This window comes from Lineus longissimus, chromosome 4 (genome assembly GCF_910592395.1).
Source record: "Lineus longissimus chromosome 4, tnLinLong1.2, whole genome shotgun sequence".
Taxonomy (NCBI): Eukaryota; Metazoa; Nemertea; class Pilidiophora; order Heteronemertea; family Lineidae; genus Lineus; species Lineus longissimus.
This window is the reverse complement of record NC_088311.1, coordinates 6,560,887-6,586,626: the sequence shown is the minus strand read 5'-3', so window position 1 is coordinate 6,586,626 and position 25,740 is coordinate 6,560,887. Positions and strand designations below refer to the sequence as shown.

Here is a 25,740-nt window from a genome sequence, read left to right as displayed (position 1 = left end):
CACAGGGAAGTGCTCCTCCTGGTCACTTAGGGCATATTCCATTACACACTTCAACCTCGTCTTGGATGCCACACAACCATGGAGTCCAGTCTCCAGGCTAAACATCGTAATAGCAATTGTAACCCTCTACAAACAAGTCAAAAGCGACAATGAGAGAACGCAAAGGACTGCATAACTTTGTTGTTCTATGATTTAATAATTAATATCAATTGAAAACACAGCCATTGTTGAGAGGAAAGTGCGAGTGGTCATTTGGTGCTACTCACACCGCTGTGATTGGACACTCATTAATTTTGCATCGCTTTGACAAGGGTCAGCGTATTCTGTCCGAGACGACATTCTAATGTGTTTTGATAATGTTTTTGACACCACACTGATCACATTAGGAGCAGCTTGATTGTGAAAATCAACACGGATAGCTGGTGACCATGGAAAGTGGGGGGGGGGGGGCCTTGTTCAACCATGATAGTCCTTCGTGGCGAAGGGGAGGTTTATATTTTACATTCTTTCACAATTTTCCAAAAAAGACACCCAGTCTTAAAATGTTGTAACATTACCATATGGTAATGTTCCAACAGCAATGAAAATTGAAAATCAAATTCTCGACAAGATCCTCTCGAGAAAGTCACAAGTCTTAAAAAATAGAGAGCTTAAAGCCTAGAGTATTGGGGGTGAGATGAGGTGGTTAATGGAACTGACTAATGAATAGTGCTGAAATAACGGATGTATTGACATCACGGCCCAGCAAACTGACGAGTAATCAGAGACTAATCAGTTGCCACGGATTACACCGTCGAAAATATAATCCAACAGTTTCTGGAAATGATAGATGTTAATTTTACCATCCTCAACCGCGGGTCAGCTGTCTGTTAGCGGTTATTCCCTCTGTATCGCTGAGAGAAAGATGGATCCCAAACTAATACCAGTTTTAATTGGGTGGGTTCGTTATCAGTCACGGTTAATGATATTGCAATAATTCACGGTAACCCGTATAGAGTTTTCTTAGCAGGAGTTGGGTGTAATCTCTGCATACTTATGCACTTTAACCCATCATTGATTACTCATGCTCATCCATAATCCAGTGTGCCTCATCGTGAACAATAATAACCTAGGTAAACAAGCAGATCAGATAAAGTGACGATATATTTGGAACCCAGTTCTCACTATAATACGGATACCAAGAAATCTCATTACACCATCACTTTCCCAAACCCTTGACATCCCAGACAATCACATTATGCAAATTTCTTTTTCATTTTGGGCGAAACGCACAGAAACTTTTAGAGACCTGAAAGCTTTTAACTTGCACTTGAGGAATGCATCAGAAAAATTTTAGGCCAGTTGCCAGCATGTCTTATTTGTTGCCTGATCATCTGTTTTTTTACAAATAAGACAAATCATACCATCAACACTGTCGCAAACGATGCTCTCCTCTTGAAGAATGTGATTTTCACAAATTACGAAAATGGTAATTTGAAGTACTACTTGAAAGCAACAGATGGATAAACTTACAGTACTTGTGATGGAAACGATGACGTCTGCTTGAGGAAATAAAGAAGTTGAACTTACCTAAAAAAGAACAGAGATGAAGAAGTTTATGAGAATGGTGTTAATAATGCATGAAAATACCCTTTTTTGATGCAAATATGATCAGCTCATAAAAAGACATAAGCTTACTATTACACTATGAGTATTTCTATCATTTGGTCATTCCTTTTTAACACTAACATATTTCGCATTTGGAAAAGACAACATTTGTTACGGTCACAAACACTGCCATCAAACGCGACATCACTTTTTCAATCAAGCTGCAGAGAAAAAAATTGCTGTGATTAAATGCAGACTACATTCCCTCGGGTTCAATTAGACGGTGGCAATCAACATGACCGATGGATCAGCGGAGTACACAACCCAGGATTAAAACACCCGTTGCTTGACCTAGGGTCTACTCTTGCTGACAGTTGTTATAGCCGCAAATGACCACTGCGACACGATGGGTTATAAATAACTGGAAAACTGTTCTAATAAAACATTCCCTGTCACTGAGAACAACTCATCCGTAGGAAGACAAAACTTAATTTGTCGTCAGAAAGATCGTGGAGTATCTGTGTAGTAATTGATGGTCCCTGCATGTAGAAACTTACCCCAGCAAGAAATGGCCAGAAAGCGTTCGCCAAATTAACAAGCTAACTACTACGATTTTACATCCCGATAGGGAAGAAAGAACAAAGCAGCATACAAAGTCTTCCAAATATGTTTCGCAGCTGAAGATTTTCATCAGCCCCAACATCCCCATGATGACATAAAAAGAGATGATTAGAAAACGGCGTAAGTTTTATAAAACATCGCATGTGACTATTACTACAGTTTATGCAGTCATCCAACCCTTTTAACGGAGTGCGACCAAATTTGTTGGCTCATGCTGCAGACAGGGCAATATGCCAAAAGGTTGGTAAAACCTATGAAAATTCTCTGGAAAGCTCTTGAAGAGCTCTTTTTGATGGTACCCTTGATTTTTTCCCTGAACATTTCTTAAGACATCCCATGCGGGCCTCAAACATCTAAAGAGAAGGGCAGCTAAAAGATGCACTACAAGACAGACCTGATCGGCTCGACATACTTCCTTTCAGATGCAAGCAGGGCTAATCAGATTAGGCCGACTACGATACGTAATCTCATTACCACCCGAATGGATCCTAAGTAGGGACAACTCAACCTCTCTCAGCAAAGTCTCCTCAAACAAATTTGTCACCTTCACTTTCTTCCATTAGATTTTAAAGACAGATTTGCATTTCGCTTCTTTCTCGAGAGATGTGGTATCTCTTTAGCAATGGTTCAATTGCCACTTCTGGCATAATGCTTTTTTACTCCGCTTCCCAAAACAGCAAAAGCCTGATATGACGGACACGTAATTTAGACAGTGAAGTAAAATAGTTAACTTGCAAATCAACGAACTTGCTCTTCCACCAAGACTGAAATAACAACCATGTGTTCCAAACTTTCCATATTCAAAAGAAATAGATCAAAGCATAAAAACATATTGATATTTAGTTCCTAAGAACTGCCATGTGAATATGATATTAATCGAAAGCACATCAAGACTTCTTTAGAATCTCAGAACCGAAGTAAAGCCTGAACCCTCCTCACAGTAAAGATGGCCCCAGCCCAACCTATAGTGGCATCGGGCAGCTACCTTTGTGATAATTCACGCTATTTACACCCAATCAATGGGCAGTCTATGCAACCGACCAGGATGTAACAAAAACTGACATCGCTGACACCCCGGCATAGACAGTCAGCGTGGGAAGCAACAGGATTTCTTCCACAAGATCATACTTTGTATATACGAGAGGGTCATCTGGTAACTCCCCGGTGAAGACAGTATCGACACCAAATCGGAGACTTCCATCAATAGCGTATACATGCCATACATCCGCATATTGATTTGTTTTCCACGGCCTGTAACCACATTAATTACTCTCTAATTAGTTCAGCCAGAAAGGGATGGAGAATCTTCAGGCAATTCATAGAGTTGTAGTGGCTGGTTCCTTGTACCTGCCGGTGTCTACGCAGGCCAGGGGCAAATGTCTCCATCTAATTTTCCATCTCTATCAGCAGAATTCATTCCATTACCCCCACTGGTTATACCTCCTTTTAAAGTTTCTATCCAAGAAACCATTCTATCAACCCATTGATAGACCCCATTCCAAGTTGCTATCTGTAGTGTCTCTTCCAACCCATTGATAGACCCCATTCCAAGTTTCTATCTGTAGTGTCTCTTCCAACCCATTGATAGACCCCATTCCAAGTTGCTATCTGTAGTGTCTCTTCCAACCCATTGATAGACCCCATTCCAAGTTTCTATCTGTAGTGTCTCTTCCAACCCATTGATAGACCCCATTCCAAGTTGCTATCTGTAGTGTCTCTTCCAACCCATTGGTAGACCCCATTCCAAGTTGCTATCTGTAGTGTCTCTTCCAACCCATTGATAGACCCCATTCCAAGTTGCTATCTGTAGTGTCTCTTCCAACCCATTGGTAGACCCTCTTTCCAAGTTATAACTATATTGGTAAAGTCCATACCATCAACCCAATGATAGACCCCCTTTCCAAGTTTTCTATGATCTGCAGAATCAATGCAATCAACCCCATTCACAGGTCCTCACAATCCGGCCTGATGTCGATGTCTTGATCTTTTAGCATGTAAAGCCGATCGCATGACCCAGCGGATTTGGCGCCGTAGGTTAAAGAGGAGCTGAAGTGAATCGTGTTCTCTCAAAACAGGCCGTGACAGCATTAATGACTGCGCCTTATCTGCTTTCCTCCTGCAATTATCGCCATTTACACTAACACAAAACGGCGAGTTGGGAAGTTGGAATCAATGGGATACTGGGGGCTGACCAAGTTCAACAAATTATCACAGTTATGGCAGCCCTTTTTCTTTCTTGATAATATTGATATTACGGCAAGTACAACTTAAACTCCTAGTTCAGTAGTACTTAATATCAATATTAGAGGGCGCTACTTTAAAAAGGAAAAAAAGATATCTTGATTGGTTACTGTATTGGCTACTGGTCACTTGACGTATGGTTATTTCCCAAAAATACAGCAAACTTTTTAGATAGCAAAGTCTTGTTTCATAACGAAAAGAAATGCCCTTAGCCCAAAACTGTTTTCTTATCTGTCATTAGGCCAGTCAATGCAAGATTAGCTAGCAGAAAACCTAACTGTTGGTTGAATGAGTCTGGCCATTGGAAGCAATTTATTGCCGGCTTGTGACGTTTCCCCTAACTGGCTAAATCCAATGGTAACTCGTTGTCTACTTTCAATCTGTCAGAAGTTGATTGCCACGGATGGCAATATCGTATTGGCTGCATCATGCAACACGCTGGAGGCTAAATAAGTCGACTATGATTTCCTCACAGCTATTAGGAATTACGGATCTCAATTCCCTGCATTTAGGACACTACAGGTTCAACAATACCAACATCAAACTATTCGTTTGCAACCTTGGTCAAGACATTTTACCTTTTTTTCAGGTAACGAACTCTTGTTGGACACCTTGTTACCTCTTTCACCCTATTTGGATGGGATGGTTTTGAATTCTGACGACAGGCAACAGACAAAACCTGAGTTAACTGCCAAATAAAATGTACAACGTGATGTCATGTAACAATCGGTTTATCAAGAGTTAATTGGCCCTTGAAATGCAACCTCAAGCTGATGTCAGGTCTTGAATGAAAGCGACAAGTCCTGGCTTCACAGACGGCATTTTTTGTTTTACTAATAAAGCCCCTAGCCTCCACTTTCATTTTTCTGCATCGATCACAAGTACGTTTCATCGCATCGACTTCATCCTGGTGTATTCAGAGCGTTATTGACCAGGCGACTTTTCTGCCCAGCCGCGGTAAATAGACCATAATAGGCGGCAAGGGAAGGTGAATACTTCTTAGAAAGCTTTTCAATGGGCCGGGTGATTGGCAGATGAAATTAATGGCCATTAGATACTAAATATAATGCAAGTTTCACTTTACTCCTTTGCTACTGAAAATGTCAACAGATCCTGTTATATTTTCAATATATTATCAATGAAACCAAACAGATCTTTACATTGGAAAGCGGATATATCATTTATGAATACGTTGTTTGTTTTGTAAGAGTAGGCGAGTAAATATGGTGGATCTAAACCCAGATTACAAATAGCCTACAGCTTGTCTCGTAAAAAAGACTGACAATATTCACATAAAAAGGACCGGCATATTCACTACAAAAGGATGGAACAGAGCATGAAATCCACAAAAAAAACCGCAAGTCAGTGAATTGATACATCCTATCAAATCTAAAGCAACTATTGAAAAGCCTTGTTGCCTCCTCGGCTAGTCTAATGTCCATGGATTGAGCTATCTATCATGGACGGTGTAAAATTTAGACCTGTTTTGAAATAAAGTTCTTGTTCACTGGTCAGAGACTTCAGGGTTCTGTATCGCAATAACTACAGTCGACCTACAGTAAAACCTGATGTTCTGAGCACAGCATTATTCAGCAATGATAGTGGCTCTGCAATGGGTCCATCAAGATGATGAGTGATTGCAATTTTAAGTAATGCGAGGCAGCATTCCAACCACAATCGTAGCGGCAGTACCAATACTTCCTAAGATGAAGGCACTGACAACAAAATCTACCCTACACTACACTGGCTACCTAAACTTGATAACTTGAAATTAAATTCCAAGCAGTTATGGATTAAACTGGCTTAAAATAGCTGAAACTTTAACAGATTCTCTTAATCTAATTAATAAGAATGACTTATATGGTCTCAGTTTATACGCCAAGAAAGTATTAGTAACATGTCATGGAATGAAATAGATGGGTGTGTCTTAATCTCGAGATGCAGCCAGAAAGTGATGATACTTTGAAAATGAAAGCATGCGGAAATGCTTTGCTGTAAGTCTTCAAAGTTGATATAGGAACAAATCAACTGCTTTGATATGAAATAGGTTTATGTAGAGTGCTTTATAAGGTACAACTGCTCTGTCCAAAAGTACTTTACACTCATTCGCAGCCTAATCCAGAAATGTTTCAGTAAAAACCAAGGAGTGTACATAAAATGTGGTACTGGCCGAGTTTTAAATCCACAACCAACCGATCACAAGTCAGATACTGTTCCACCATTGTGCTTCCCGCTTTGGGAGTGGAAAGCTTAAAATTTTTCAGTTTACATATCTTTTATAAGGATACCAGTGTGAAAATATCAAAGGATGTCAAAACACCCACCTAAACATGCTAGTGTATTTTCCATTTCCTCCATGATTCCAATATCCAAGTTGAGACCACAAAAATTGTTTACCCAGCCAAGTCTGATAATCAATTTCTGTTGCCATATTTTCCACTATCGACACAACTTTTCCCTCAATCATGTACAGCAAAAAATAATAACAATAGACAATGTGAAAGGAACATGGAAATGAAACTATTGAAATGTTTGTTGATATCGCGTGGGCTGTTTTGAACAAATACTGACGTGTGGATATCCTGGTGTGCATTGAATTGAAGGAATATCATCTTTCAACCAAATTTGTTTAAGCTTGAACAATAGAGAAGCAACCATTTTTTCATACCAAAGTTCATGCCGCTGTATCTGAAATGTCACCAATAACCATACTGAAAGAAGTATCGATGAAAGTGCTGTTTCCATGGTATTACCTAATTCTAAATCTGACATTGAAATAACTAATTTGCAGAAATGGGTTTCGAACCCATGACTGCCCAGGTGTCTGGCACTCAAAGCGCTACACCAAAATCCCAAGTTGGGACGATTTCGATATGCATCCAATAAGATTACACACATCCCCTGACCTCATGGTCTTATACTCCCTTTGACGTTGCTGGGGTATTTCTCGATAAGATGCAAAACCTTGGTGGTAAAGACAGATTACACATCAACGAACATAAAAGCTCGTCAAGTTCCCCAAACTTGAAACCCTTTTGTACAAGTCCATGCCCAATCATTTCCATCTTTGCCAGTCTCGGTGGTCATCACCAACTGCATATGCTCAGTCATACAGGACTCGTAGTAATCAAGTTCCCCTAATGCAATATCTGGCGGCCATTCTCATCAGCCATGATTTCATAGCGGAACCTTACAATGGACTTACGCTTATTATCACATCGTGAATGAGAACTGCCATAAGCAAGACACTATTTATTCATTGTTTCTGAGAGTATTGTAAAGTTTTCTGTAACATATTCTCCCAAAGTGACATCCTCTCCGAATCCATTGCTCCCACAAGTAATTCAGTAGATTATTCAGACCCTGAAGACCATGACAAGAAAGCCAACATACAATCGACTACTTGCCTTATGAAACAGAGAACAATCATGCAAGAAAAACATATCTAGCTGTTAGCAAATGACACGATACTAAACTGGCTCTGCATACATATTTGTCCGACGGCCCAACCCAACTCGTGAAGTCAGGAGGCGATGACTTCAGAATACTCCTTCGAGGACTTTGGTCCGAGGTCACTGGAATCACAGTCTTGCCATAGGCAACTACGATTTTTTTTGTCCCAAGCGATCACGATTCCAGGTCGCATCAATTTAAATCACTCGTTTGTGGAGTGCTCTAGTGATGGTCAGCTGGTCTAGATAATTAAGGGAAAAGTACAATCTCAATTATCCTTCGAGAAACAAAGAACTTCTTAGTTCCTTTCAGGAACAAGCACTTTGTGTCTGGCTTGCTTTTCTTGAAGAAACACAGCCACCATGGAAATGATAACGGTAAAGGTAATGGTGACTTTCTTTGTAGTTCCTTCCAAGGACAACTTTGGCTTACCCATCTATTGTAGAAAGCTTAGCAACAGCACGACTGGCAATCCCAGGGGACATTGCCAAGAAAGATGTGCCTTCCTCAACGTTTCATTCATCCAACATCTGCTTCTTTCAATTGGGTGTCATCCCTTCTTAATGGAAGCTGGATCATTAGCTATGAAATGGGTCGAGGGGACGATGTTTCCAGGTTCAGTTTTGCAACAAATGGCACTCTAAGCACGCCAGACAAAGTGACATGATTTAGTAATCAGGCCCAAAGTGCATGGGAAAAAATATCCTCTAATATCACATCTGATCAGGGGACTGATGTTTCATATTTGAAGGCAAAGAGGCTAGACCTCCTGTGTCATTCTCACACTACAACTCCACATAGCACTGAACTCATTATTGATTTCTTTTTAGATATTCCCTTCGTTTGAAATGGGAAGCTTTTCGAAGATTTTTCTAAGTTTACTCCCCGACTAAAAACTGTGATTACGCAGACCATTAAATCATTCATCTGTCACAGATTTAGTAGTTTGGAGCAGATAGATGCGATCGAATGATAATTGCTCCCTCATTTGGCAGAGGGTTACAGCGATACCAATCAAACATACCTTTGATCTACGGGAATGAGCAATACATGAAGAAATGACCGTCAGTAACTAGTTGAAGCACCATGTTTGAAGTTTCTATCGGTAGGTAAGGTTAGAATGTATCAGTTGGGAAGGATTTCAATTTTAAATACACAGTATCAAAAACTTTCAAGCATATGATGAGAATTCTTGCTTACTCTTATACCACATTCTGTGCTTCAACGTTACATCACGGCATCAAACAGCATCTTATTTATAGCCTAAAGACATCCGAGCAGGACCTATCATCTTTACATGAGGGCATTTGCCCGGGAGCCTATCGAAATGGCAAGAATTGGTGTACCACCAAAAAAGGTTCTCAAAAACAATACACCAGAAAGATTTCAAACAGATCCAATTCTAATCCACCTTGAAATTATCACATTTCTTCATATCTTCCTATCTCTGTTTTATTTGATCAACAGAATCTGACATCAAAAAGTTTAGCAAGGGAAAGTGATACTTTACCAGAAGCATTGCAGAAAGGTTATAAAACTGTACTTATCTGGCAGGAATCGGATGACATGAACTTCAAACAACTGGCTAATGCATGCAAACTTGGTATGCAAGGATCCATTATTATTTAGTTCCATAGCTGTTTTAGAACTACATGTAAAGTCACACCACTATTTAGAAGCTGACCAAACTGGAATTTTCAACACTCTTCTATTTCAACAGTTTTATGAATAAAATCCAAAAATAATATCCCCACTTTTGTAATCATGTCAAATTGAAAGGCTCCCCAGATACCCAGCTAATCATATCACTCTTTGTTACTTGATTTCATAAGTACCACTGGCACTTTCAGAGAAACACGTTTTTGTTACAACCCGTATAACAGCAAAAGCTCATCAGCAGATTTGCGTTGCCAAAGATGTCTTTGATAACGAGATATTCTAAGCTTCTGGACAAGCAGTCAATATTTAACCAGATTGCGCACTCAAACTGATTCATCAAAGAAAGTTATATTAGTTACATAACATATATAATGAGCTCTACAAGAGGCTGAACAACAAAGCTAAGCATGACTGGCACTGAAAAGCTTTAAAGAGATTATGACGACCACGGTGTCCGCTGCTGTCAATGAGACAAGTTCTTACTTACATGCTCTGTAAGCCTTGAACAAGTGATCATCAAACCTTTCCAGACAGATGAGTAATGCATTTAGCGGGCTAATGTTTATTGGTAATGGTCAGCTGGAGGCTGCAAGTGATGTATTGAAAAGCCTGCGAGCAAGTGGCAGCGTTCCATAACAGGTGCCGAGGGAGAGACGACAAGGAAAAATCTTGCGCAAGTGTGATTCCACCAGATACAAACTATCTTCCAATCCATGGACAATCACTAATGTGTCCAGTTTTTCTGCATTACTTAGCTGCTTTATCTGGACAACATCATCATTCCCCAACAGATGCCGATAGAGAAGGAAAGGAGAAATTGCTTCATGATTGTGACTGTGAATTCACCAGTTGCCAAACCATCTTGCTGTCCATGGATAATCACCAATAATGTGTCCAGTTTTTCTGCATTATTGACACAGCTTTACCTCGAGAAATCATCATTCCATAACAGATGTTAGCAGGAAGTCTTGCGTGATCACACCAGATACCAACCCCTGGACAGTCATAGATGCTGTATCAAGCTTTTCTGCACATATCACACTGTTTACATTGATGACATCATCCTTCCCTGACAGATTGCTGACAGGGAGATGGAAAGGAGAAATCTTCCATCATAATACCCAAGCATCTTGACTTAACTGAAATGTACCATCCCCTGGACAGTTTGGTTTTTCTTCACAATTTTTAAACACTGCTTGATAATATCAACACTACCAATTAGTCAGAGCAAAAACGCTGTTGTCCTTTTTTGTACCAGTTACTCAATGGAGAATCTGCAATCTCACCAGACAGATATCAGCGACACACCTTTGCTCTGGAAGACAAGACAATGATGAGATCGTTGGCGAAAAGTCACCCCAAGGTTCCGACCAGATACAAGACATACCCTGATTGATTATCAGTGGTCACTCTGTGGCAGATTATGTCTCTCAAGACCAATCAACCCTAATGAAGTACAATTCATCTACACTGATGGAATCACTGGGAATGCCATCTACGTGTTTCTACTGAGCACACAACACTTTTGGTGTGAGAACGGGAAATGGACTCTGTCAGGAAACATTAGTTTGATGCGTATGTGTTCTGAGTTGTGTACTGCAAGTAATGTGTTGGCTATTGGCACCTGGATTAGTGAAGTGCAAAACGAAGAGATGGAAATGGCCCGATGGCATCACTGTTTTCAAACTTTTGATAATTTTCTTACCCACATAAGTCTGTTCAGTATGTTGAGGTTTTGCATCATTTGTAGGAGACTTTCTCAAATCCAAGGCAAATTCTACTAACTCTCTACAATGAAGCTTGAATCTGACTGCCTTTTACTTGCAACAAATCTAAAGAGAAATGCCCATCCAAAAACCTGCTCCTGCGAAGTCTTTCAAATTCGATAAGTTTCCAGTAAAAAATGATCAAATTAGTTTCATTCTGCTAAAATCAAAAGAGTAGATCGTGTGAAACAAGTTTAACTTTTTAAGTTTCAATTTCATATGCCCTGAGCATTCTGAAATTAATCATCACAGAAGCATTAGGAAGTTTGGTACGGCTCTGTGATGACATTGACAATTCTGAACCGATTGCGCCCAAATTTTGCTTCTGGCGAGGCTTCTGGTTTTCGCTTTGATATAGTGTCTGTGTGAACTCCTGTACACATCACACGATGTTATTAGGATGATTAGAATCCTATAATGGGAAGGAAGCAATCCAAATGCGTTTCTCCAACTAAGTTCTTTCAACTTAAAACACATGTCACACTCGAAGGTGTTGTCAGTGAACTTTGGTCATGCCCTTTGAATGACAGGACCAACACCAAGGACAAGTTGAAAACGAGTTGCACTTTCTAAGAACTGCTTTGTCATCGCCATTCATAGATTGCACAATGATGCGGGCTGCAATGATGAAAATGTCAAAGACGCAATTGATACCAGCGAAGACTGGACTGCTCGGCCTCTCCTGATGAGAGATTTACAGAATTAGTTAGAGCTAATTTTGTCTCTTCCTCTGTGCACCACTCGCTATGGTCAATTCCATGGAAGATGTCCCATAGGTCTGGCTCATCGGCCTGGATGTGTGCTGACGTTGATCGTCACATCTTTCTCCTAATTCCCATAGCTACAAAATTCATCAGCGGGAGCAAGTTGGAATGGTGCTGAACAATTGATTGGCAATCAGGGGCAGAAACCATGCAACAGTTGGTCATTTCTTTTCATGAACTGCTGGGTCGTTCTCAAATCTTACCACAGTTCAAAAGGTCACGCAGTAAAAGTAACCAACTGTACTCTTAACTTTAAGACAGTAAGTTGCTTGTACAACAACACATTGTCAAATTACAGCTGTGTTGATGGTGCAGAAAAACTGGACACATCCCACTGATGACCGTCCTTGAGTTTGTTGAATTTAGAGTCGCTAAAACACTGTGATAAGAATATATGTGACCCCTCACCTACTGTCATGATCATTTATCATGAGTATCATTCCCCATCAACACATCTTTACCATTTGTTCTATAATGAGGCATCATCCAGCGACTGTGCATCGGAATGTGATCGATGATACTTTAAATTCGATCAGTTTTACCAGGAGCTATCATCTATAAAATGTGACATCATCCAAAATGCATTATGATGGATATCACCACTTATGGGAATATTATGATAACTAGCCTATATAGTGCTATATTGCAATGTCAATGGGCTTGGTCAAGGATCCAACAGGGCGCTTTCCCACAACAAATGTGATGGGAAAGGGCCAGGGCCCTACCCAGGGTGGAACCAAGGGGAGCCTGGCTGCAGTTCAGAATCAATATCCCTAAATTCTGATTGATAATGGTGCACTCTTCATAACAGAACAACCACAAGGGGGTGAAGATTTTCAGGGAATAACGCTTTCGAAAAGCAATAAATTCCATGACTCTGGCCAACAACATCTTTCGAACAATCTATACTGACCAAACAGTCCTGTCAGTAACACATGACTCTAATTTTTTCAAGCTTTTTCTGAGTTTTTTTCAAGCTTATGTAGATGACAGTCAGAATTGGTCGGTACTGTATGTGACACACTCGCAACAGCTTCCGCGGGTTAGATAGCCAATAAACGCTACATCTTTCCAATCAGGTGACATCATGTTTCCAAATTAGGCAACATGATAGCTCCAGGCTTCCCTACGTGCAATGCCGCTGGCTGACACGCCAACGAGAAAATCACGTGACCAACGCTGACGTTCGGTATTCCGATCACACTGCCCATGTACCGCCAATTAGAGAATATCGTACAAAGTCTCTTGCCTGCGCCTCTGCTTAAATTGCCCATATCATTGCCGTACACATGGTAGCAGGATCGGGGGATAATGTTACACGCAGACAAGACTTGAATACTGGTTTCACAAGGATAGAATGTCAGTTGAACCTTTCAGAAACTATCTGGGCTGTGGATGGTAAAAAAATAAAATCATGTTTTCTGCCTCTACCTTTCTGTGATCTCCAGTGGTGGTTCCAACCTGCGGAACACTGAAGACTTACGCCGTACGAAAATGATTCAAAATTTGCAACTAAAGATGAAATTTTCGAATTGCGTAGATACTGAATATAAATTTCAACATTGCTGTCGTAGAAGGATGTATTTAGACAAGGTGAAACAATTTTACGATCAGCTACATACATATACACAATGATTTTTGATCGTCAAAAGCTTTATAATAAGTTGTCGCACTCTTGCCTTATTATACTTGACGACTGACTCAAGGAGATACAAACAAATTACTCCAATCTTGCTGGAGATGGAATGAAACTTGAAAAATCTATACAGCAATGTTTCTTCATGCAGAAACAGTTTATAGAAAGTGAATTATCAGCCGTTTTCATGCGCCTCTGTAATCGATCTTTGCTTTACCCTATGCAAAGTCAGCTTAAAGTAGTCAACTTTAACTATCACCTCCCACTTTGCCAGTGTTGATAAAAAGACAATGTTTTTTTTAGGATTGTATTCTGTGTCATATCATTGTCTCTAAATGATGGGAAACACACTCACTCTGTATGAACCACAAAGACCTTTTGCTAACCCAAGAACGAAGGTATAGCTTAATAATAGGTTATGAGAAAGTCATGATTTTTCAACTTTTCAACTTGGGAATAATTTCACTTTAAAACAACTATGTATCAAAAACTAAACATCAAATGGACCTTCAGTCAACGAAAAATTTGAATATGAATGACAATGAACGGTATCAAATCAATTGTTGCCTTCTTAAATCATATTCAAATTCAATAAACCAACAAAAATAGCCCCTAGGTCTGTTATGTTGCCAACTGGCTACAAATACAACATGATGATATGAAACAATTTTGATTTATGGTTGTGTTTTGCCCCAAGGCAGGTGCAAAAGAAGGGGTGCTTAGTTTTTATCAAATGTATATAGTATTGTTATTACAGTGGGGGAGGCCATCAGGATGTTGATATCTCTGCAAAGCTAGATGAGAAGTAGATTTGTGTTCTGCCAAAAGGTTGGTGGGAAAGAAGGAGGGTTCAGTATTCATCAAGTTCAATGGTAAAAAATGTCAGCATAATGTATCGGTCACCAATGCAGTGAGTCATTTCTAACCATCAAACACCAGTTAAAAGGCACACACAAAAAACCTCAAAAAGAGTTGCCGAGGTCAATATGATAGATATTATTGATGTTATTAAAGAATGACTTCCCAAAATAGATAAAGCTATCTCCTTTTACACTCCTATGTATCAGGCCAATTTTGATGCAAAACTTGAAATGAAGATGTTGACCATATGTCAAAGGGCATAACCGGATACCACATACAGATTAGTCTCAAATATCAAAAGTATTATTCGAGATACATTTCTATGTATTTATATTCAATTACTCACACCCAAAGCCAAATGAGTGCAGGATATTCTAAAGGTTCAGTGACCAGCTCTTAATCTGACATTTCAATTTTTGCATTTGAAAAGTTCACTTCTCACTGACTTTGGTTGGGGTGGTACATGGTCCTAAAAAACTTTAGAAACAAAGCAATAATTGCTATTTTGGCCATGGCAGCACCGCACAAGGTCTTTTGCTCCTCATTTCCAGGTTATGTCAGACAGGTTCCCATGTCTGGTGATCAGTGCCCATCATTGCATTAAACATACAGTCCACTTAATGGAGATACATAGTATTGGCTCTGGTTATTATATGGATGCGTAGCGGTAAGAAGATTTCCCTTGGGGACCGTCAGGATGTTATCACTAATTTTCCTAAATGGCTGGATATTGACCTGCTGCCAAACCCGAGACAAATTGTTATTTTGTCCAGGGATGACAGACAGAAGCAATTTCCTGAACAACCCTCTCCTTTCTCTGAACAGGATTTAGTCATTTTTGTGTGTCGTTAACAAAATGCAATACAGCTCAATGCCCTCCCCCAAGCTGAAAACCATGAAACGTTTTCTTAGTCAAACCTGGTTGATAGAGCTGAAGCAACTGCTCTGGTGAAGGCTCAAACCGTCTGTACTTCAGTCTGCTACAATAACTTCTGATATCATTTCATGATTTGGCTCATTTGACTGTATTTATACTTCAGTAGCTCAATGAACGATATCCTAATTTGTGAGGTTTCATACAAAGAACTGGTAAGCTCTGTAATCAGCATTAATTACATTACTCTTCAATTCGAATGTAAATTCAAATGATTGTGCATGTATGCCACTTGTTTCTGTATTTCTAACAAAGGAAAGAGAAATTTCTAATGAATATCAATGAATCGTCACAAGTGCAGAGGCAAATTGAGCAGGCTCGTTAGAGGAAAATTGATTCAGAAAACAACGGTAATTGATTGAGAAGGAAGACACTGGCAGTTATTGTATTGGAAATGTTATGCAAGATGCAAGATATGTACATGAAATTAGGGCGAAAGCTGTCAATTCAAAAGCAACCATTGATTGATATATTATTATTGCTAAGATGTGCAACTGTTGTCAAAACGTTTCTCTCCGCAGACATGTGGCCATATTGATTAGTTAAAGGTTCTTTTTGAACGAAAGTTCAATTGGTACTGTACACAACATATGGCATCTTTTGACTTATAATTAAACCTCATTACTCTCATTTTACCCTGCCAGCAATCATTCTCATCATCCCTAAAAAGATGCAAGAAATACACCCAAAACGATAAAATTTACATATTTTCATTTTTAATTCCAATGGTTTGTCGGAATTAGCAAATGCTGTGTTTTGTTCCCTCGTGTAATCCGTATTACAAAAGTCTGCCTGCTCACTCTTAAGCACATGTTCATGGATGGATCATGCAAATTTCAAGCATTCTGTTTCGAGTCAAGGGAGCAATTGCTTTACTTTTAATCGATAATCAAATCTATTTCAGTCAGAATCGTTGGCTTCATGATTTCACATGCTAAACAACAAAGTAAATAATGTTTATTTCAAATTCAAAATTGCCATGTGCAGACGCTTGGGACACTGTCGGTATGAATTATTAAATTTTCTTATTTTACAGCTAAATAGGCAGGCAGTAGAGCAATACAAGATTTGAGAGCATCAGTACGGCTCTACTTATCAAATACATTACAGTGAAGTAACAGCCTCTCCCTCAGCAAATTTCGGGAGCTTCTATTGTTAACTTCCATTACTCAAAGAGCTTAATGTATGATCGCAATTTGGCAACTGAAATCTCACGAGATACTTTTTTGCTGCGTAATGCCATAGTGACTATGGCTCATTTACCAGTTCATACCTTTGTGAAGAGTATCTTTCAAATACAGACTAAACTTCACAAGAAGTCTTTGGGTCTCAGGCCTTTCAATTACGTGGAGACCTCTACACCCTCTATTTTTTTAGCCTATTTTGGGGGACATGTTTTTTAGCTTAATTTGGGGACATTTCATCGCGCCAATTTGCCTGAACAGCGACGTCATAAATCAAAGTTAGTGACTGATATCACCACATATACCTGAAAAATCATAATTTTAGGGTAAAACTATAAAATTAGGCCATTTGGATGAGATTTGGTTATGTTAGGGGTCAAAAAACGCTTCAGGGGGGTCATATTATTTAAAAAAAAAAGAAAAAAAAAAGACCTAATTTGGGGACATCCTGTACGGCCTACACCGTTATACTGTGTAGGAATCATGTAATTGAGAGGCCTGTGTCTCATTTACCAGTTCATACCTAGTGTGAAGAGTATCTTTCAAATACAGACTACCTTCACAAGAAGTCTTTGGGTCTGGGGCGCTGTAATGCTGGCTGAGTGTGTTGATTTAGAGTAACTAGCGCCCATGCAATGATGCTTCTGTCACTATATCATAATATTATTTTCTTTTGAAAGGCACATATCTAGCCTTTTAGATATTTTATCCCGTGACAGAAGTCGATAATAGCCCGACAACTGGTAACATGTACAATGACAATGCATAAATGAGATGATAGCCCCAATCACCCAGGAACTCACGAAGCATAATCTGCTGATATTCTATGAAAATGAAAGTCATGTCTTTCAGCATAAACAAGCTGAACATACGGATTGGTTGTCAGCTCTAATTGGATTTTAATGGCGCATTTATTCTAAATATGTCCCTGAAGCTAAGACTGAATTTTAACTTAGTGTTCCAACCCTCTGGGACCAACTCGCTGTGCATTGTCTGTGTCCTTGTAACTCAAGTCAATATCATTAGTGTCGTTTTTATACACGCGGACTCATTGTCAAAGCTCAGCATTTTAGTAGTTATCTCAGAGGTGAGCAAATAAATATTCATGCATTTTTTTAGAAAATTAAACTTGAATTTGAATATTTCGAATTGTGTAAATACCTACTTCATACCCACCACTCACCATCAACATACTCTGCATTGTATAAAGCCAGACAAAGTATACATCAGGTGAGTTAGTGATACTGTCAAGATAATCAACTGTATTGTATGACAGGTAATTAGTACCATTTTGGTAACAAATTTAGTTTCATGAAAATTGCGAATCTCTTTGTAACTTAAGTTGATTATTTTTTCTCTCGACTGATTAGCTGATTTTGCCTGAAGCTCAATAACAGCATATTATGGTATTGGTTTCTATGAAATAGGAAACATTTGGCTTGTAAAAAAGATAAGTGCTGTGATTTATGATATTATTATTTTGATATTTTGCAGGTTTGAATGTGCAGATTTGTACACACATACAAAGTAACCAAGAATCGGAAATACTCGCATACTTTTCTTTTTTGGTGTTTGGGCGTTTAACAGATGGTTTCTCAATACTAATTTAGAGGCGACCTCAAACCAGGGGGTATAAGGGTTCGTGCCGATCACTGCATTAAATTGCCAGCATTTTTCACACTAGCATTAACGGCACCCAACTATGTCATACATCGTTACCTCTCAACGCATCATCATTTATTCATCTCGGTTTCCGAGGCGAACAATGAAAGTTGGATACGATTGGGCTTCACAAACACCATGCTGTCATGTTCACACTGTATAATAAGCTTATGAGAGGGGTATATTTCAGTGATGGACTCGGTGTCACCCAACACTAACATGACTAATGACCAATTGTTTGAAATGGCATGCAAAACTGCAAAAATTCACATCGATAAACTGTTTAATTTTAAGGATGACACATCCATGTTTATTCCGAATTCAGAACATGCAAGACTATAATTACAGATAGACATCACGATTTTGGAAATGGTCTCTCCAACAGATCAGCGACAGATAGACAGAAATGTACAATGGGTTTTGTAAATAAACTTTATACACTCTCCACAACTATGTGCAGAACACGATTGATTGGTGACCAAGATTCTCCAAGAAACAGATCAAGTGGACCGCATGTATCAGCAACTTAGCTTCATACACCGCGCCTCTTTAACTTAGCTAACTCCAGCCACTAGAACATGCAGAGGAGTGGTGAGGACAAATTGCATTGGGAAGCAGTGGAAATGGATTGATGGCCTATGCAACTCAATCGGAAGTGTTTTTCTAGTTTATCCAATATGTCTTGACAGCGGTGTGAGAGGCTCCCAGAAGACACAGCAGTAACGTAACACATCCACATTTTGACTTGTTGCTTTTTTAAAAAGATTGTTTTGTACATTGGTACTATGAAGGCAGGGTGAAGAGCTCCCCAAAGAGACATTCTACCGAGTCCAATCTGACCTGTACATGTTTTGACTTATCCTCTTTTTAAGGTAGCTAGGTAAGTTATCTATTACGGCTACACCAACCATTGGGACCATTAGGAACAATTGCAAAAAAACTGTTTGTTCCAATCATTATCATTGGTCACTGTTGAAATGTTAACTTCAGATGTTTTTTTGACAACCGTAAGGTTTTTCAACAAGGAAAACTTGAATGAGGGTAGGACCTGTGTAGGTTCAGGTATTCCTAAATCTACTGTTTATTTCATGGCATCTTAGGGCCAGTCCCAACAAAAGTGAGGAGTAAGGCTTTCGCAACTTCTATCATGGATTTCTCTACCGACCAACCAAACAACTTGGTGGAGAAACACAGCTACATGTAGTTACAACACCATCAGCAACCCGAGTCAACAATCTGCGGCTATTGGTTAACGCCACAATCGCTTTTTATCACTTACAATATGAATATCCTATTTGGCTAATGAAAACTGCATCCCGATATTCCAATCTGTAACAGCCTGTTAGCATGACAACTTTCTTTACATTTTTACCAATGATATCCAGAAAATGATATCTAATACCACTCTATGCATTTTTTGCGTGATTCGTGTAGATGGCCAAGCAGCTCAACGAACTGGTCACAGCATGCACGATTGTCCCAAGTATATTTTGAAACCAGACACGTTAATACGAGAGGACGTCTAATTGTTATTTTCCATTGTTGTAGATTCTGCACGCCTGCACATTCAGAATTCAGAGCAAAGAACAGGCACGCAAGGAAAGTATCCATTTCAGAACCGGTGCCCAATCCATACACTTTTTCAACCCCACTGGGAATTCTTACGTTGCAACGATATTCCGTTCCCTTGATCGGCTATTTGGAAAGTCAGTCATATTCTGTTCCGCCATACCTGACAATTTTGTCTGAAATTCTAAACGGAGATCTTCTACGGACAGGGAGTGACAAAAAAGTGATGAAATGAAGTCTCATTCAACAGTCGCTCCTGTGCAGCATTCCTACGCTATCAAGCCTTATTTGGTACGGCTGAAGGGAAAGACTTGTGACGTCTTCAACAAATAAAGAAAGTCTGACACTCTCATGAATCAGAAACATTCCTCTGCATCTCAGCATTTGAGGTGATATCTGGGAGATGACCGAATATTCATGAATTTGAATTGATCCCCAGTTTGTCAATAAAATAGAAATGGACCCAATCATGAAAATGCTCACGACTAAAAGCAATCACATGTTTTCACTTTTAGTTCTCACTCCCTTACTACCAGTACCCTAAATGTTGTGCCCGGCAGGAGGTTTAAAAGTCGATTTGTGACCCCGATTCCCTGATAGATGAAAATGACACTACATCAGATTTTCGAAACCCTCTTGAGGTCAGGCGCTGTGATAAGTACCATCCTGATACATGAGGCAGGGTCATATCTAAGTTATCCATCACTTTACTCGATTGGTTTACGAAACCACATCAAAACTAGTTAGCCAAGTTCAAAGCTTGACTCTCACCGGAGATGGGTTCTAAAAGCGGCGTCGACGTTGAGGTGAATCCAGAGGTAATCATGGGATATTGAGACATCGTGTCACCCCGATCTGATCAACCATATTAATCTTCATTGAAGCCTGCCAATAGCAGCTGACAGGGCCAGTTGTTCACTAACTAACCCCATTTCTCGTCTGGGCGTGCTTCAGCCATGGAATTCATGTGCGCACACCATCGACGGAATAAGTTCATTTGTGGCCATCGCCGACAGCGCTCTGGCATGTGTGAAGACAGTCTCGTTAAGGATTCAGCGCATCTTTTATAGGAAGGAATGTTGCTCTGCCGACGACATCGTCTGGGGCTAATTGCATCAGAAGCAATGCCATTTATGATATTTCTTACCCTTAGAACTCTTTAGTTGAGGATCACAAGAAAACCTACTTGGAAAGCTTCGACAGAGTGATTGCTGTTGCCGAGCAAACTGGCACAAAATACGATGAATGACAGTGCATTTTTGTCACAGATGCCTTCGGTTCAATCAGAAATCATCAGATTATATGAACTGGAAAACTATGAAGTTGCATACACCATACAACTTGCATATCATGGCAAGAAAGGACAGGCCGCCTTTTTGGACTCGCGGCACTATGGGAAAGCATGAATTATTCAGACGATTGTATACAGATCACTCTACAGTTCAGTGGTCAAGACACCACCAGCATAACTTGGATTCTGCGTCATACACTGAGGTACAGTACCTTATAGAACTCAGTGTGAATTATGTGTAAGGTTTACAGTCTTCTGCAGATGAGAGATTGTTTTATCACAAATAGCAGTGACAATAAGCAATTTAAACCGCTTGTTTGTGCAATGCTAAAAACATCCTAGCGCAACCAGGCAACATGTTCTGAGAGTGCATTATTGCAGGGGTTATTCAATAAAGTACCAATAGTTCTGTACTAGTGAAAGACATCTTGCATTTAATGGCTATTACCATGGTCAATAACACTGAGGGCGCACTAACCACAATTTGCAATCTAAAATCCTTCGATCATCGCACACACTTATAACCCAAGTGATAATCAACCCAGTGCCTAACGATACATTCATATCAAATTATACTTATTCAATATAACGTTTTCTTCATTCCTAATAACTTTTTATAGGTGACGTTTAAAGGATCACAAAAAGAAATCTTTAATACCTGCAGTGGACCTATATTGCAGCCATTTTGTTTCCATTAAGAGATAATGACAACAGAATAAAACATCTACCTTCGATGTGGCCTAAAATAGGGCTAAAAACTCCCAATATTATAGGTTTCTATTAGAATATTTTTGCCGCCCCCACTACCCAGTCAATCAAAGTTGGTAGATTACAATATCTCATAATACAGGCTATATTCCCTTATATTGCAGAACGGTGCCATGCCACATTCCAGTTTTCTTGCCCGGGAGGTGTGTCAACCCAAGGAAATCTGCTACATCTGCTGAAGATTCTTTTGGCTCACCCAGTGGGAGAGACCACTGTGATGAGGAAAAAAAAGTTTGATGTGTTAATAAAAGAATCTATCAGTTGACTCATCCCATTCCACGCAGTTACATGTAACACCGCACTTCTACATATTATAACAAATTCCACAGCTAAATTGACTCCCAACTTTCAAGAAATCATTTGTACATTCTGTTGCCACAAAGTTCTACTAAAGACTACTCTTTAGTTCCAGAACATACTAATGACAAGTTGGAAATAGCCAACACCATCCTTTATGCTCAATTTGCCTCCGAAAACAAATGGCCTTTTCATGCGCTATCATCAAGTAGAAGATAGAAGAGAACCTATTGCCGACGTAACTCAAATTGATCATTTCCCAGACCGATAATTAAACATGGCCATCCTACTGTACTTACTGTATGGACAGTCAAACTGTACATCAATGCAGACGAATGTAGTCTATTTAGGCATTGCTAGGTTTATAGGAGAATCTTTAAAGTTTAATGAGGAAGGTACTCATCACGCCAGTTAGATAGCTGACATGTCACTTAAATAAACCACTGAAATATTCATACCATGTAACAAGTGTGTAAAGGATGTCACATCAATTTTACAAATTCCATCCCCGACTAATGATAAAATCCACAGGAAAATCACAAACTAGTTTTAAGCTTGGGAAGATGTGATTAACTTTTCAAATATATTACTATTACAAAATTATTCATTATTTTTATTAATTGTTCCTAAGAGGGGAAATTTGCTATTGGTTTAGTTTATTGTCTGTGGGTCAGTGGAACTGCCACAGCTAGCAGCAGCCAATGCAGTTTACAAATGGTGCTACCAATTTGGATACCAAAAACTGCTTGTTTGGGGGGGCACATTAGTGTTCCCTGTCCAAGTACTTCATCACTCATGGTTCTTCGTTTCCTGTCCTGTCTGGCATGACAGTTCCTCCCGGTTCTATTCCCCAAATTTGCCGGTTTCCTTGTCTGGAGTGACACTTCCCGTCTCTATCATGTTTATGTCAACCAATTGAAGTGGCAGTGTTTCTTAATCTGGAGGTTACTGGCTTTCATACAGGTTTATGGATGATCAATAACTATATTATATTGCAAAGTTGAAATTCTGGTAGCAATAAAAAGATGACCTTTTCAAACACCTCCGGTCCTCAAATACAGCCCATCAACTCCATTAACTCTTTGTCATTTGATATCCATATTTTTCATCCTCGGCATGGTTAGGGCCAACTCTCAATGTGACCAAATCGAAGTCCCTTGACCGATTTCGACAGCCACAACTAAAACACCCCCACGGCATTTAAAATTCCAACCATTCAAAAACATTCACACCAGATTATAGGACCCAGCCGTCATGTGATATTGCATGTCAAGCTTTGTGACATGATCGCAGTGGCTTATGGTACATTGACACCAGGGGAACACCCTGGTTGTATCTCACCAAAGCAACGACAGAATCACCGATAAAACCAGGCCCAAATCCTTTCAGATTTGAATACATATCATAAGTAAACTTATAATGGAAAACTGAATTGCTTCATTTCACGCTATGAAAGCCTTTTCCACCAATCTACAAACTTACACTTTCTGTATCAAATTTACCCGAGGATAGAAAGTCAAGTTGGACTTGTCATCCATGTGAAGAACTGGAGGCGAGGCGTCATTGATCAAAGGAGGATATGGTCTTGGCTCTCTTCGGATCAGTTTCAAATTCCATTTCGGTGGTATTATGTAGCACAAAGATGATACATACATTGGCATAGCACTGGTGCGAAAGCATTTAGTTCTAAGTGTGCATGTTTTGAAATGATGGAATTCATATTACTTTTACTAATAAGTTTCAACTCTTATGCATAACCAACAGATGTTGGCAGCAAAAGCTGTTCAATTTTTCTACTGCAAATTAAAACTTACCAACGTTTGATATCACAAGCATTTCCAACTTTTGATACTGTTACAAATCACTACAGCAAATTGGTTTGCCAACGGTCACAGGATATTCAAAAACTTTGGGCCTCAGGGGTTTCAAGCTTGCACAGACATTAGAGGATCAACAACAACAAACAACACACAAGTACATGGCATCAATAATCAGTGCCTTTTTTTCTTTGTTTTCTAAGTTGGAGTCACTGGTTCCATACACTCTTAAAATTAAGTGGTAAATTTTTAACTAATTTGATTAGTAAAGCCAAAATAACCATTTAAGTAGTGAACATAACTATTAATTAGTTGTACTGAGGGAAAAGTAGTAAATAAAGTTAGTTGAAATAATAAGTTAACAAGCCTTACCAATCAGATGTGCGCAATCTAGAAATAACTATTTAATTAGTAAAACCGTCCACCAATCAGGACCGCGTAATTTGGCAGACGATAAAAGTGATCAGCGGCCATTTTATCCTCGCTTCAATTAGAAGCTTGATTCCGGGCAAAATGGAAAACTTCACCGAGGTGATTCTGAAGGAGTGGGGTATGGAGGAATTAATATCAGTCTTCAACGGTAAGTCACATAGCACCACTAGATTACCATTTTTTTACGTTTCGTAGTTTAAAATGTTATTTTAGGCCGTTTTCTGGTAGGCGCACTCTGAACGCCCGCCGTCCGCGCCGCGCACCACACATGCCACAGCCACAGGCCGTCCGAATCACGTACACTTTTTTCTCATCAAGATATGTAGGCCTATGCACATTCTTAGAGTGAAACTAATATAAATCTTTAGTCCGCAATGCATTAGGCTATTGAATTATATCACTTTCGGCCTCAAATACATGAAATATAGGCTAGGCCGACGTTTATAATTCTGTTCGAAGTTGCGCTTTCTCTCAGTTTTTCCGCAGACGCAGCTATAATCTGTGTCCGTTTTTTCGGGGGGAAGATAACTTAGTTGCTGGGGTTTTTTTTGCATGGAATGACTGCGAAACATGTTGCATCAAAGCGTAGGCCTGAAGCTGTGTAGAAGTACGACTGGGTAGAAGGTGCACATTTAGTCCACGTGCATGCCAGTTTATCTTCTTATTTTGAATATTCGCGCCATGTTACTTGAAAATTATACAAAGGTGGCGCATCGTTCGTTATTGATTTTGTTGATCCATCATGGCGACTGCCATCATCTGGCTCAACGAGTGAACCGATTTTGCTTCCTGACTAAGTCACTGCTGCTGTTTTTCCACATCTCTACTGCATAAAAGTGGATTAAGAACATTACTCAGTCTACGGTGCTATGAAGCACTAGAAAGTTTCCTTTTTGACTGACTCCTTGGTTGAAACTGGATGACCGTATTCGAATTCGACGAATGCGTGTATATTTGCATGTATTCGATTATCAATATCAATGACATTGTCATTGGAGATTGATCATTCTCATTCTGCTGATTAGTGATTGATTGTCATACACATGATACTAGTATGTCTCTTTGGTCTACATGTGGCTGTCGGTGTCTGGTCACTATGAGAAATGTGTACATTGCGTGTACGAAGCATAAAACCCAACTCTTGTCGTTCATTGGGTTTGTGCTCGACAGCAATGTAAATGTTCCAGCATGTTTTTTA

At 39.5% G+C, this 25,740-nt stretch overlaps 1 protein-coding gene across 1 annotated transcript in view; it reads right to left on the bottom strand.

The window, feature by feature from the left end:
- LOC135487302 (tyrosine-protein phosphatase Lar-like) overlaps positions 1 to 25,740 on the bottom strand; it is a 294,416-nt gene that overhangs the window by 158,815 nt on the left and 109,861 nt on the right. The gene's annotated exons all lie outside the window — the stretch shown is intronic.